Source organism: Heteronotia binoei, chromosome 14 (assembly GCF_032191835.1).
Source record: "Heteronotia binoei isolate CCM8104 ecotype False Entrance Well chromosome 14, APGP_CSIRO_Hbin_v1, whole genome shotgun sequence".
Taxonomy (NCBI): domain Eukaryota; kingdom Metazoa; phylum Chordata; class Lepidosauria; order Squamata; family Gekkonidae; genus Heteronotia; species Heteronotia binoei.
In genome coordinates this window covers 29353139-29366827 of record NC_083236.1, presented here as the reverse complement: position 1 = coordinate 29366827, position 13689 = coordinate 29353139, and the positions used below count along the sequence as shown (strand labels likewise).

At 51.6% G+C, this 13689-nt stretch overlaps 1 protein-coding gene across 1 annotated transcript in view; it reads right to left on the bottom strand.

Annotated features, from left to right (window-relative positions):
• PEPD (peptidase D) overlaps positions 1-13335 on the bottom strand; it is a 288484-nt gene extending 275149 nt beyond the window's left edge. The window contains exon 1 of the mRNA XM_060254148.1: positions 13331-13335. The gene's annotated coding sequence lies outside the window, so the exon portion shown is untranslated. The remainder of the gene's footprint in view (positions 1-13330) is intronic.
• Between the last annotated feature and the right edge of the window lie 354 nt (positions 13336-13689).

Sequence of the window (13689 nt, the reverse complement as noted above, 5' to 3'; positions counted from 1 at the left end):
ACCAAGATGTCGCCCCACAAAACCTGGCGATGGGCTTGGATGCCACGGTGGGATGGTTATAAAAGGGCAGGCTGAAATTGAATAATAAAAAAAGAGGCTCTGTGTCACGACTCGAGCCTCGGGTAGGAGACGGCTGCTGGCGTCCCGGCAGTCAGCCAGAACTCTTGCAGCCGGCTGAGGTTTTCAGGGAGCAGCACAGGCGTTATCTTAAACAGTCCAATTAGTCAAAACCATAAATCAGTCCAAGCCAAGGGATGAGACAGAGAGCGTAAACACAGGAATGCCGAGGGTCGGGTAGCCAGAGAGAGCAAAGCCGAATGAAGTCAAATTACCAAAGCAAGTCCACAGAGCAAAGTCACAGTCCAGAGTTCCGAGGTCCAAGGTTCAAGCCGGGTCAGAAATATGCGGGTTCTCACAGGAGTCAAGAGGGTGCAGAGCGTGGTCACGTCCCAGGAGGATCGTTCGTTGCCAGCACAGTTTGCCAAAGGGCCAGGATTGCAGATATACTGTGCTGGCTTGTTAACCCATTAGTATGCCGGGCTTAGATCTCTTCTCCCCCGCATGCGTGCTTCACTCCTTCTGTTTCTAATCTCCTGCCGTCTCCTTTCACGGAGCCGGCTAACAGGTGGTGGAGATTCAGGAGGGGATGAGCTGGGGCCCGGCGTGGCCTGATCAGTTCCAGGTGGCTCCTGCTGCCGGCTTGCCTCCTCAGGACTTACGTCCAGGGCTGTTAAAGGCGCCTGCTCTGAGCTAGCAGGTGCTGGGTCGGGGACAGGCATGACACTATCCCCCCCCCTCAGGCCCCCCCTCATCCAAACCACCCGGCTTATCAGGGTAGGCCTCATGGAATCGCCGGAGCAGGTCGGGGCATACAGGTGGGTAGCCGGTTCCCAGGAACGATCTTCAGGGGGGGGGGTAGCCCTCCCAGTCCACTTGATACTGGAGCTGCCCTCGGTGCAGCCGGGAGTCCAGGATCTGATGGACCTCGTATTCCTCCGCATCGTCCACCAAAACCGGTGGTGGAGGTGGTGGTGGAACATCTCGGTTAGGGTCCAGCGCGGCTGCGGGTTGGAGGAGGGAGCGGTGAAAAACCGGGTGTACCCGGAGGTGGACTGGAAGGTGTAGGCGGAACGCCACAGGGTTGATTTGTGCCTTGATCGGGAACGGGCCGATGAAGCGCGCAGTTAACTTGGAGGACCGGCCAGGGGTCCGGAGATACCGGGTAGAGAGCCAGACTGAGTCCCCAACCTTGAGGGATGGTCCTTCTTGGCGATGCCGATTGCGGCCAGTTTATACGCGTCTTTGGCGTGCTGAAGCTGGGCGCGCAGGAGGTCATGGAGTGCATGAAGTTCCTCTATCCGGTTGTCTGCTGCGGGGACATCGGCGGAGGGGCCGAGCGGAGGGGAAAATCAGGGGTGCTGTCCGTAGTTGGCCGCAAACGGTGTGGTCTGTGTGGAGCTATGTACGGCATTGTTGTAGGCGAACTCCGCCAGTGGTAGCAGGGAGACCCAGTTATCTTGTTGGTAACTGGTGTAACAGCGTAGGTACTGTTCCAGGGTTGCGTTGGTGCGTTCAGTCTGGCCATCGGTCTGGGGATGGTATGCGGAAGATAAATGGAGCTCCGTCCCCAAACCTTGCTGGAAAGCCTGCCAAAAGCGAGAGGTAAATTGCGGGCCCCGATCCGAAACAATCTGCTTGGGTAACCCGTGTAGGCGAAAAACGTGGGCCAGATATAGCTGGGCGGTTTCTGGTCCCGACGGTACTTTGGCGCAGGGGACAAAATGAGCCATCTTGGTGAATAGATCCACCACAACGAAGATGCACGTGTGCCCCTGGGATCGGGGCAGATCCACGATGAAGTCCATGGACACAACGTCCCAGGGACCGGAGGGAGTAGGAAGGGGCTGCAGGAGACCGGAGGGCTTGGCAGGTATGTTCTTAGCCCGGCGGCAGACCTCACATGAAGCCACGTACCGACTGATGTCCGCTCGCACACGGGGCCACCAAAAGTCTCTGGTCAGCAGATGGGTGTTTTGTGTTGCCTGAAGTGGCCGGCCGGGGGTGCATCGTGGGTGAGGCGGAGGATGCGGGATCAGAGAGGCCCAGGAGGGACGTATAACTGCTCCCGATGGTAGAGCAGCCCATCCCGGGTGGTCAATTCTCCTTCAGTATCTTGCTGTGGTTCCTGCAGGTGCTTTTGGGCCCAGGGGTCTGTAGCCTGACTGGCCTGTATCTCGGCCACCAAGGCTGGTACAGTCAGGGTGGCGGCAAAGACCGTAGGTGGCAGGATGCTAGCCTTGGGGGCTTCTGTAGCGCTTGGGGTGTCATAATCTGGTCGACGGGACAGAGCGTCGGCTTTCTGGTTTTGGGTGTGCGGGATGTATGAGATGGTGAAGTTGAACCGGGAGAAGAACAGGGACCACCGAATTTGTCGTTGGTTCAGCCGGCGGGTGGTCTGCAGGTGTTCTAAGTTTCGGTGGTCCGTGAATACTTGGACCGGGTGTCTTGCCCCTTCAAGGTGGTGACGCCAAACCTCAAAAGCCACCTTGATGGCCAAGAGTTCTCTTTCCCATATCGTATAGTTGCGTTCGGCGGTGGAGAGCTGCCGGGAGTAGTACGCGCAGGGCTGCCATGGCTGACTGGGGTCGTCCCGCTGGGAGAGCACGGCCCCGATGGCCACACTGGAGGCGTCTGCTTCCACCATGAAGAGTAGGCGGGGATCAGGGTATCTCAGGAGGGGACTGGAGGAGAAACGGCGCTTGAGGTTGCGGAACGCCTGGTCAGCTTCCAGGGTCCATTGGAAAGGTTCCTTGGGACGGAGGAGCCGAGTCAAGGGCTTGGTTAGGTTGGCGTATCCAGCGATGAACTGCCGGTAGTAGTTGGCGAAGCCCAGGAGGCGCTGGACGTCCTTCCGATTCTGGGGGGCTTGCCACTGAAGGATGGCGTCAACCTTCCTTGGATCCATCTGAGTCCCTTGGGGAGAGATGATGTGACCCAAGAACTCGACCGACGGGAGATGGAAGGTGCATTTTTCCAGCTTAGCATAAAGGCGGTGAGCTCTGAGCCGCTGTAGCACCTGTCGTACGTGTTGGACGTGTTCCTGCACGGAGGTGGAGTAGATCAAGATGTCATCCAGGTAAATAATCAGGAACCGGTCCAGAAGGTCGCGGAACACGTCGTTCATGAACCGTTGGAACACAGCAGGGGCATTTGTGAGCCCAAATGGCATGACCAGGTGTTCGTACTGGCCATACCTGGTACCAAAAGCGGTCTTCCACTCATCCCCAGCTTTAATACGGACCAAGTTGTAGGCCCCTCGGAGATCGAGCTTGGTGTAAATGGTAACCCCTTTTACACGATCGAGGAGCTCCGGGATCAGTGGAAGCGGGTAACGGTTCCGGATGGTGATTTTGTTGAGTGCCCGGTAGTCGTTGCAGAGCCGCAAGTCTCCTGTTTTCTTTTTCACGAACAGGACAGGCGAGGACAATGGTGAGGTGGATGGTCGAATGAACCCGCGGGCCAAGTTCTTCTCCAAGTACTCCCGTAGGGCAGCCAGCTCCGGGTCCGCCATGGGGTATAGGCGGCCTGCTGGTAACGGGGCGCCGGGCATCAGGTCAATGGCACAATCGTAGGGCCGATGTGGGGGGAGCTGGTCTGCCTCCTTTTCGTCAAAGACATCTGCGAACTCCTGGTAGGGAGCGGGTAGTGTGGTGGCGGCCCCCAGGAGAATGGTGGGGAGCGAGGAGCTGGATGGACTATCGGGAGGCACAGGGACCGGACCCGGATGCAGAGTGGATCGTGACGCAGGGGTACTTGGAAATTGCAGGTCTCGTTGTACCCAGTCCACATGAGGGTTGTGAGCCTGAAGCCAGGACAGGCCTAGGATGACGGGAAATCGTGGCATGCGGGCCAGGTCAAAGGTTCGTTCCTCTTGGTGTTGCTGGACCCATAGGATGAGTGGTTGAGTCTCGTGAATGACGGGTCCAGAGCGCAGCAGACGTCCGTCTACGGCCTCGACCAGGGTAGGGATCTTCTTTTCCCGGATGGGGATGCCATGCTCCTTGGCGAAGAGGTTGTCCATATAGCAGCAGGCAGCCCCGGAGTCCAACATGGCATGTACAAAAATCCACCGACCGTCGGGGAGCTGAAGACGAATCGGAATCAGGAACGGGGTGTGTGGTGGATAGACGGAGCTGGAGGACCTCAAGAAGTGCCCCAGGCCGGGAGCTCCAACTAGACCTGGGGCTGGCCTTTTACCGGGGCAGCAGAGCTTGTGGGACGCTTTAATTTGGCCGGGCAGGTACCTGCAAAATGTCCGGCCTCGCCACAATAGAGGCACAAATTGCAGTTGCGCCGCCAGGTCTTCTCCTCGGGAGTCAGGCGAGGGCGGGCGACGCCCAGCTGCATGCGTTCCGCAGCTGGAGGAAGAGCGGTGATACCTGGAGCGGGAGCAGCTGTGGGGACCCTTGCTGGGGCGTGGCTCCCTTTCTGTTTCTGGCGGCGACTCTGCAGCCGCCCATCAATACGCAGGCACAACAGGATCAGGTTTTGTAGTGTGGCTGGTCGGTCACTGCGGGCCAGTTCATCAAGGATGGCATCAGAGAGTCCCTCTGTATATTGGTCCATTAGGGCGGCTTCATTCTAGGCCAGGTCTTGAGCAAGCAACTGGAATTCAGTGGTGTAGTGAGAGACAGAGTTTTGGCCCTGTTGCAATGCCCGTATTTTGCGGTTGGCTGTCTCAGCCCGCACTGGGTTGGCATAGGTAGCCATAAAATGAGCCTTGAAACGTGGGTAGTCTGATAGCAGCGGCGACGGTTCCAACAGCAGGGGAGTGGCCCATTTGGCTGCTTGCCCTTTTAGCAGGCTCAAAATGAAACAGACCTTGGTCTTGTCTGTGGGAAAATCAGTTTGCCTTATCTCCATATACAGTTCACATTGAGCAAGGAAGGCGGGGAATTCCTCCAGACTCCCTCCAAACTTGTCAGGGGCACTCACCGGGCAGCGGGAACGAGGAGCTGCTGCCATGGCCAGGGCAGTAGCGTTGGAAGCCGTTTGTTGCTGTAGTGTGATTACAGCCTGCGTCAGCTGCTGCACCTGGTCTAGTAGACCCAACAGTGGGTCAGCCCCTCCTGCTGCTTGGTCGGTCATGGTGGAGTCTGGTGAGTTATGGGTGCTGGCAAGCTGTCATGACCCCAGCCTCGGTAGGAGACGGCTGCTGGCGTCCCGGCAGTCAGCCAGAACTCTTGCAGCCGGCTGAGGTTTTCAGGGAGCAGCACAGGCGTTATCTTAAACAGTCCAATTAGTCAAAACCATAAATCAGTCCAAGCCAAGGGATGAGACAGAGAGCGTAAACACAGGAATGCCGAGGGTCGGGTAGCCAGAGAGAGCAAAGCCGAATGAAGTCAAATTACCAAAGCAAGTCCACAGAGCAAAGTCACAGTCCAGAGTTCCGAGGTCCAAGGTTCAAGCCGGGTCAGAAATATGCGGGTTCTCACAGGAGTCAAGAGGGTGCAGAGCGTGGTCACGTCCCAGGAGGATCGTTCGTTGCCAGCACAGTTTGCCAAAGGGCCAGGATTGCAGATATACGGTGCTGGCTTGTTAACCCATTAGTATGCCGGGCTTAGATCTCTTCTCCCCCGCATGCGTGCTTCACTCCTTCTGTTTCTAATCTCCTGCCGTCTCCTTTCACGGAGCCGGCTAACAGGTGGTGGAGATTCAGGAGGGGATGAGCTGGGGCCCGGCGTGGCCTGATCAGTTCCAGGTGGCTCCTGCTGCCGGCTTGCCTCCTCAGGACTTACATCCAGGGCTGTTAAAGGCGCCTGCTCTGAGCTAGCAGGTGCTGGGTCGGGGGCAGGCATGACATTCTGTGGCCAAGGGGGGCTTCAGGATTGGAGTCCAGACTACCAGCTCTTGGTGGGTCACCATTGTTACAGCGCAGTCCATCAAGAGCCTAAGAGTGACCCTGGATGCCTCCTTGAATATGGAGGCCCAGGTCACACATTCAACCAGGCTGGCATTTTTCCACCTATGCCAAGCCTGGCAGCTGACCCCTTTCCTGTTATGCCCTGACCTAGCCACAGAAATCCATGCAATGGTCACCTCCAGACTAGACTACTGTAACTCACTTTACACTGACCTTCCCTTAAGACTGACCTGGAAGCTCCAGCTGATCCAGAATGTGGTGGTGTGAATCCTGATGGGAATGCCAAGGGCTGCACGCATACAACCTGTGCCCCACCAGCTGGATTGGCTTCCAGTGGAGCACCAAGTCAAGTCCAAGGCTCTGATATTGACCTTTAAGGCCTTGAGTGGTCTGAGATCAATGTATCTGCGGGACCCCCTCCTCCAGTATGTCCCTGGGAGAGTGTTATGCTCATTGGACAACAATTTACTGTTGTCCCCTCTAAGCTGAGTTAGTGTGAGCTAGTTCACAGGTTTTTAGCCTCCAGCTCACACAGTTTTGTCTTAGCTTAGGGAAAATGGCCCTAGAGCAAACTAATTTATGCAGTAGCTCACAACTTTAATGCCAGTAGCTTACAAAGTAGAATTTTTGCTCACAAGACTTTGCAGCTTAGAGGGAGTATTGATTACAACTGTTCTCCAGGCAACCAAGATCAGTCCACTTGGAGAAAATGGCCACTTTGTAACTCTGTGGCATTATACCTCACAGAACTCCCTCCCCTCCCCAAACTCTGCTCTCCTCAGGCTCCACCCCAAAAATCTCCAGGTATTTCTCAGCCCATAGCTGGTAACCCTCCTTTACTCTGTATAACACTCTTTCAGCCTCTGTATTAGCAACCAAGCAAACTGCGGCATTGTCCACACAGCTCTCATCCTTTCTGTGAAGCTGGGAACCTCATGATGTCCTCAAAGCTCAGGGGAAAAGGCCACAACCCATCATTCTCCTGCATCACTCCCCATGGCAAGAAATGGCTGCTTTGTGAGGCAGCATCCACTGGATTGCACCCAAACTGATTAGCCAGCTGTCTCAGATGCCTGGGCTTTGGTCCAGAGGTTTGGAGTGAGAGATAATCTGGTCGTGACACTTGATTCAATTCAAGGAGCCATTTTTAGAGAGTAGTCTGGAGCCTGTAGACCCCCAGCCAGCTTCAAGTGTGGGCTCTAAAATCAGATTGCCAATTGTTTGGTTGTCAGTCACTTTGATCTCACTCAGTTGAATTATAGATGGCAAAGCTCTGAGATTTGGTTTAGCACTGGCCACTAAGGTCTACTTGGCTGAGAGGACAGAGCTGGGACAGGAAGAATGTCAATGCAAAAAAATTGTGCCAGGATTCAAAATCTGAATCTTTGGGTCTCCTGACAGTAACTCTTGAGTGTTTTATTAGGCATCAAATATGAAATCTCCTGAGCAGAAATACCAAGTATCATTGATGTTCTCTACTAAACACTTGCCAGAAACCAAGGGAGCAATCCTCAGTGGATTGACTCAGAAGAAAGCCCCATGTTCAGAGGCAGAGGCAGTCAGTCTCTGAATCCTCGAGCCAGGAAGCAACATCAAGGGAAGGCCTCAGCCTCTATGCTCTGTTGTTGCCCCTCCAGAGTAAGCAGTTGGCCACTGTGTGAGATAGGAGGCCGGATTAGATGGACCAGAAATCCGATCCAGCAGGGCTCTTCTTAAATTATGCCGTGGTGGAACTTACTCCTAGGAAATCACCCCTTAGATTGTGCTGTTTCACACATGCAATCAAATATTGCAGTATAGCTTTTTCTTTTTTGCTTCTGTTAAATACAAACTCACAGCTCAACTCTTCGATACTATTAATCTTCAAACATTGACATCAGATAATTACATATGGAGCAGATATATGAACAGGCCTCGGATTCAGTGGGAGCTCACAGGAGCACAGCTCCTAAACCTTTCTGAGAGTTCCACCTCCTCTTTCTGAGAGTTCCACCTCCTTGTCCGTTGAATAGTATGTGCAGCTGCATAACAATCCCTGGATGAGCTCCACCACCTATTTTTTTCTACAAAATGACCCCTGCATGTGAATATTCCCAGAAGTCTTGGAGAATACACAGCATCATTTCCCCCCCACCCACTTTGGATAGCACTTTTGATTCCATGTGCCTCTAGTGGTAAAGGAGCACTATCTCAGTGCCATGCAAGGCTAAAAGTTCTTTATGGCAAAGATGGCTTCAAAACAGGGCAACAGAGAACAGCCCTTCATCTGAGTCAAATCAAATTCTGAGTTACAGAATTGCCAAGCTTCTGAGATGCCGGTTGCAGAGGAGAGGCACTCCGCACCAGCCCGCCTCAAACCTCGCCTGGTTTTAATCATCCACTGTGAAGAGGACAAAGCCCTGAATTTTCAGAATGTGTTTTATAGCCCCTCTAACATGACATTTAAAAAAATGGGAATGAGCCGCATGCGAGAAGGGGGAATGGAGAAAAAAAAGAGAGGAAATATTTCTGCAGTGGGTGAAACCATTTTCTATGCGTCATCATCCGCTTGCTCAGGAATCAAACAATGGCGTCTCCTCCCTTGCGGGTGACTTCTGGCAGCAGGGGATCATTAAGCCTGACATTTAGATAACCTCCCTTTGGTGTTTAGACCTGTTGCTTAGCCATCTGTCATGCACATCTTCAAAGTTGGGTGGATCAGGGCAAGAGCACAATTGCTCAGCCAGTACCGCAAGAAAGGCTGAATGGAGAAGTCACTGAGCCAAAGAGACCAAGAAAGAGAGTGACACAATGCCGAATGCTGCCATCCATTGTAACTCCTAAGTGAAACGTCTGGATAAGGAGGGGTCAGGACTAAAAAGGGGGTGGGTCTCTGTTCCATGGCTCCTTCTGGCAAGGAAGGGAGGCTACGGATTGAAGGCGAGATGGCTGTATTGTTCTCATAGGTCGTTTTCGCACTCACCTCCAGCCGGCGCGACCCCCCTCTTCACCGCGCAGGATCTGCGCGGATTTCGCACGAAATGCCGCGGAGCAGCCTTTTGCGCCGGAAACTCCCGGCGCAAAAGCCGCTCAAACGTAAATCGCCAAAAAGCAGTTTGGCGTTTGCGCAGCTTTTGCGACGGGAGTTTCCGGCGCAAAAGGCTGCTCCGCGGCATTTCGTGCGAAATCCGCGCAGATCCTGCGTGGTGAAGAGGGGGGTCGCGCCGGCTGGAGGTGAGTGCGAAAACGACCATAGGCTTCAGTATCTCTCTACCCATTCAGACCAATCCTTGGTTCCTGCTGCCTAGCTTGGCCATAAATTTGTCCTGATCAGGTTTGACCTTTACCAACAGGCATAATGTGGGTCATGTCTGTGTGGCTCTCCGCATGTCTGCATGTCTCTGTTCTCCAGTCTCTCTCTGGTTTTTAGACTGCCTGCTTTCCCAACACTGCCAAGGCATCACCCTTTGACCTATTCCCCACTAGCCTTATCCTGCTCTCACTCTCCTCTTCTCCGTGGGGCTTCCTTCAGATTTCACACAAGCTGCCCCGAGGCTGCAACTCGCTCCGTCTCTTTCGAGCTGCAAGCAAGATCCTCTAAAAACTGGTTTCTGTTTGCCACACAAGAGGGGAAGCAAGTTGCAACCCTGGGGCAGCTTATGTGAAATCCGAAGGAAGCCCCACAGAGAAGAGGAGAGTGAAAATGGGGTAAGGCTAGCGGGGAATCGGTCTTTCTTTCTGAGCCCTGAGGCCTTCTTCCAACAGGAAGGATTTCTTTCTCCAGCATCTTCTGCTACCAGCTGTTTGCTGACAAACAGGTCCAGGCTGCTTTGTTGTGGAATGGCTCTCATGGCTGCTTCTAGCTAGGGCGCTTTAGAAAAGTTACTCCAGACTCTGCAATCAGGAATGATAGTAACTGCCTGGTTGGCTGCCACAGGAGGGGGGTGGCAGGGACCAATCACAAAACATTGCTCCCAAGCCATGCTTCCTCCTTCGTCGGAGGCAGCTGTTTACAAATGTCTTCCAGGTAGACTCAGAGGTAATGCCAGAAAGTAGTTGCGCCACAGATTCTCTCAGAAGGATCTCGCCATAGTGAAAGAGGAGACTGCAATATCCTCTGGGGATCAATGTTCCCTTTAAGCTGCAGTCTTGTGAGCAAAAACTCTACTTTGTGAGCTACTTGAATTAAAGTTGTGAGCTACTGCATAAATTAGCATGCTCTGGGGTCATCCTCCCTGAGCCAAGACAAAAATGTGTGAGCTGGAGGCTCAAAATCTGTGAGCTAGCTCACGCTAACTCAGTTTAGAGGGAACACTGGAGAGACCCAAAACCCCTGTTGGCCCCTAGCCTGCAGTTGCCCATTGAGCCCTCCAACCTTCCTGACAGTAAATGTAAACAGCTGACAAGCCATTTGGAAAACATTAAACGGAATAAATAAGGTTTGAAAGGTTCATTCTGATAATCGGATCTATCCTTATATCATTGAGGTAGTGTGGCTGAAAAGACAACATGGTGAAGAAGACTACCAAAGGAGTTGGATAGGTTGGCACCCAGGAATCCAGCCTTCCTCTCTTGGCAGGATCCTTCCTATATTAGGCATCAGTAAGAGGAGAGCAGAGCAGATCAGTGATGCTGGTGAGTCAAATCACAGTCCACAGAAAAGAGGCCTCCAGCCCCTTAGAAAGATAAGCTCCCAGACAAAGAAAAATTGCCTCCCTCACTCCCTCAGAAATCCTACTCACAGTGGCCTGGGTGGAAGTTACTAATGAAGCCATAGGTTATATATAGTGCCATCCTATACAGAGTTAATCCAGTCTGAATATTTCATTGTAATGGGCTTAAAAAGGTAAAGGTAAATGTAGTCCCCTGTGTAAGCACCAGTCGTTTTCGACTCTGGGGTGACGTTGCTTTCACAATGTTTTCATGGCAGACTTTTTATGGATTGGTTTGCCGTTGCCTTCCCCAGTCATCTACACTTTCCTCCCAGCAAGCTGGGTACTCATTTTACAGACCTCGGAAGGATGGAAGGCTGAGTCAACCTGGAGCCAGCTAACTGAACCAGCTTCCGCTGGGATCGAACTCAGGTCATGAGCAGAGGGCTCCGACTGCAGTACTGCATATTTACCACTCTGCGCCATGGGCTTAGACAAAAGTAAATCTGCATAGGAGTGTGCTGATCATTGCTTTCCCCAAGACTTTGTGAGGATATTTAATCAGCCTTCTGCTCTGTTTAAAGACTGGTTTTCTGTATTCAGAAGGTGGCCTCATGTGGTCAGAGGTAGATTTCCACATGATTTTAAGTGCTTTCAGAAAGAAATTGCTCTGCATGGCAAGTGGCTCTGCTCCCCCAGGAGCAGCCAGGGGAGAACGGATCTTCAGGGCTGGAAGTTTTGTGTTCTTTTGTTTACGTGCTTTGAGATTTGGAACTTGCCAAACAGGGCTCCGTTGGAGATCTCCCTCCCTCCCCAGCAGCTAAACATGGTCTGAAACAATATCCATTTAAATTATACATAAAAGCAGCCACTAATCAACAGCAAGCCACCAGCAGCAGAGGAAGACAGACGAGTCGGCCCTGGGTTAAATGAGAGCTGTAGCGAGAGAAGTCCGTTAATTAGTGATATATGGGTATGCACTGCAGCTGCATTCTGCAGGGGGAAAAATACCTCCTCAACAACCTAGAAGGGGGGAAAAAATAGAAAGTCAATAATTGGGAGCTTATTACAGATCTGTTAAACCTTTACGCGCTCCTAAAAATCGGTGGCAAGACTCACCGCACAAATAAGGATTTTTATGCGCTCGCTGACTGCTATGTGAAATATGCAAGAGGGTAAAAGTTACCAAATCTGGGGCTGGATCTCATGGATCCATTCCACTAATGAGGGCATGTTGCTCTAACACAAAGAACCTAAGTGTTCAAAAACATATTCTCCCACTGGCACGTTCATCCAAGAACAGCTCCCTGACACTCAGTGCTAAACACCAGTTTGTTGGGTTTAGAGCATAGATGACCCAACTGTGGCTCTTGAAGCCCCCAATGGCTTGGAGAAGGCATTTCTCTCTTTAAATGTCTTCTCCAAGTCAAGTCAGCCAGCAGATTGGAGAATGCATTTAAAGTTGCTTTCTTTCACCTTTCCCTCCCTCCCCCTCCACATCTATTTCCTTCCTTCCTTCCTCCTTCCCTCCCTTCAACATCTGACGTTTGCGTCTTGTGGCTCTCAAACATCTGACATTTATTCTATGTGGCTCTTGCATTAAGCAAGTTTGGCCACCCCTAGTTTAGAGATATAATGGCTGGTAAGGAAGGATACGAGGGATCTGAACTAAGCCTTCTCTGCTTGCAGATATTTAATCTAAGAATGGCCAGGGGCTCTTCAAGCAGGGGAAGGAGGTGGGGAACATCCCTTTGCCAGATAAGTAAGTGCTAAAGAGACTTTGGGAAGTCACTTTCCTTGATTGGCAACATGGAGATGATAATACTGATCTGCTTCACAAAGTTACAACATGAGAATATTTGTGAAGAGCTTTGCAGTGTTATAGAAATAAATGCCACGTATGGAGTGCACAGAGTGGAGAAATCAGACAGTACCATGGACAGCGACATTCTGAATCTTTGGGGACTTTCAAGCTGCTTAGTTTGAACTTGTCAGAGTTTAGAAGTAAAGGAGGGCTGGCCACAGTTAGCACTTGGATGGGAGATCACCGAAGTAGACAAGGGTTGCAACACAAGAGGAAGGCAATGGCAAACGAGTGCTTCTGTTCATCCCCTGCCTGGAATGCCCCATGGATGTTGTCGCCATGAGTCAGTTCCAACTCAACAGCACATTCTTCATCTTCTTGCAAACAGAGCACAGAATTAGCACAGGAAGATGCCAGATGTCCTGCAGCCAGATTGGAAAGTCTGTCCTACCACACACACACACACACACACACACACACACCGATCTCTTCTCCTATGAGGCAGCCAACATTTTGTGGGCCCCCAACAAAGATTTTTGTTTTCATGCCCAGAGCCTGGCATTTCCAGGCTGCTTATGAAAGCTGGTGTGGGGTGGGATGCTTCCACAGATATAAAAGAATCATTAAAATGTCACTCCTTCTCCATGGTAGCATTTTCAGAGAAAGATGGAATATGCATTGATTGTTAAAAAAAAGATATGCAGATGTTATTTCCCCCTAGTTGCCTACTCTTGGGAAAGGAAATGTGTGTGTGATTGTGAAGTAGTTGAAGATCTGGCAGTTTGTAATGTCAGGCCAAAACTATGTGTCATGGATGCCACTCACTTGTGTCTCTCCCCTTCCATGTGTAATTGGAGAAAAAGGGCACAATATGATGCCAAATTCTATTTATTATACCTTCAACGGAACTCTTTCAGTAATTCAATGCACAGCCATTGAAACAATTTATACTATACATGTTTAATTAACAAACTTGCTTCACCTACCAGCATTGTTTAAAAAGCTGCTGTTTCAGAACTACATACATCATCCTCAGCAAGAAAGTGGTCAACTAGATCTGCTGCTGAATGGCCTAATTACTTTCACCCCATGAAGTGGAACAGGTGTGTAAACACTCACCTGATGACCTCTCAGCAGGTATTCTTTTAGGGACCCATTTTGATCTCATCTGTCCTCTAAGGAGCTCAGGGTAGTGCACTGAGTACTCCACCAACTCCTCAACATCTCTGCGAGGTTGTTGTTGGTCATTGTGTGTAGTATAGTCAGGAGATCTAAAGATTTTCTGGCAGCCAGAAGTTCTTGTAACATTATACACCACTGGGTGGCGAGCT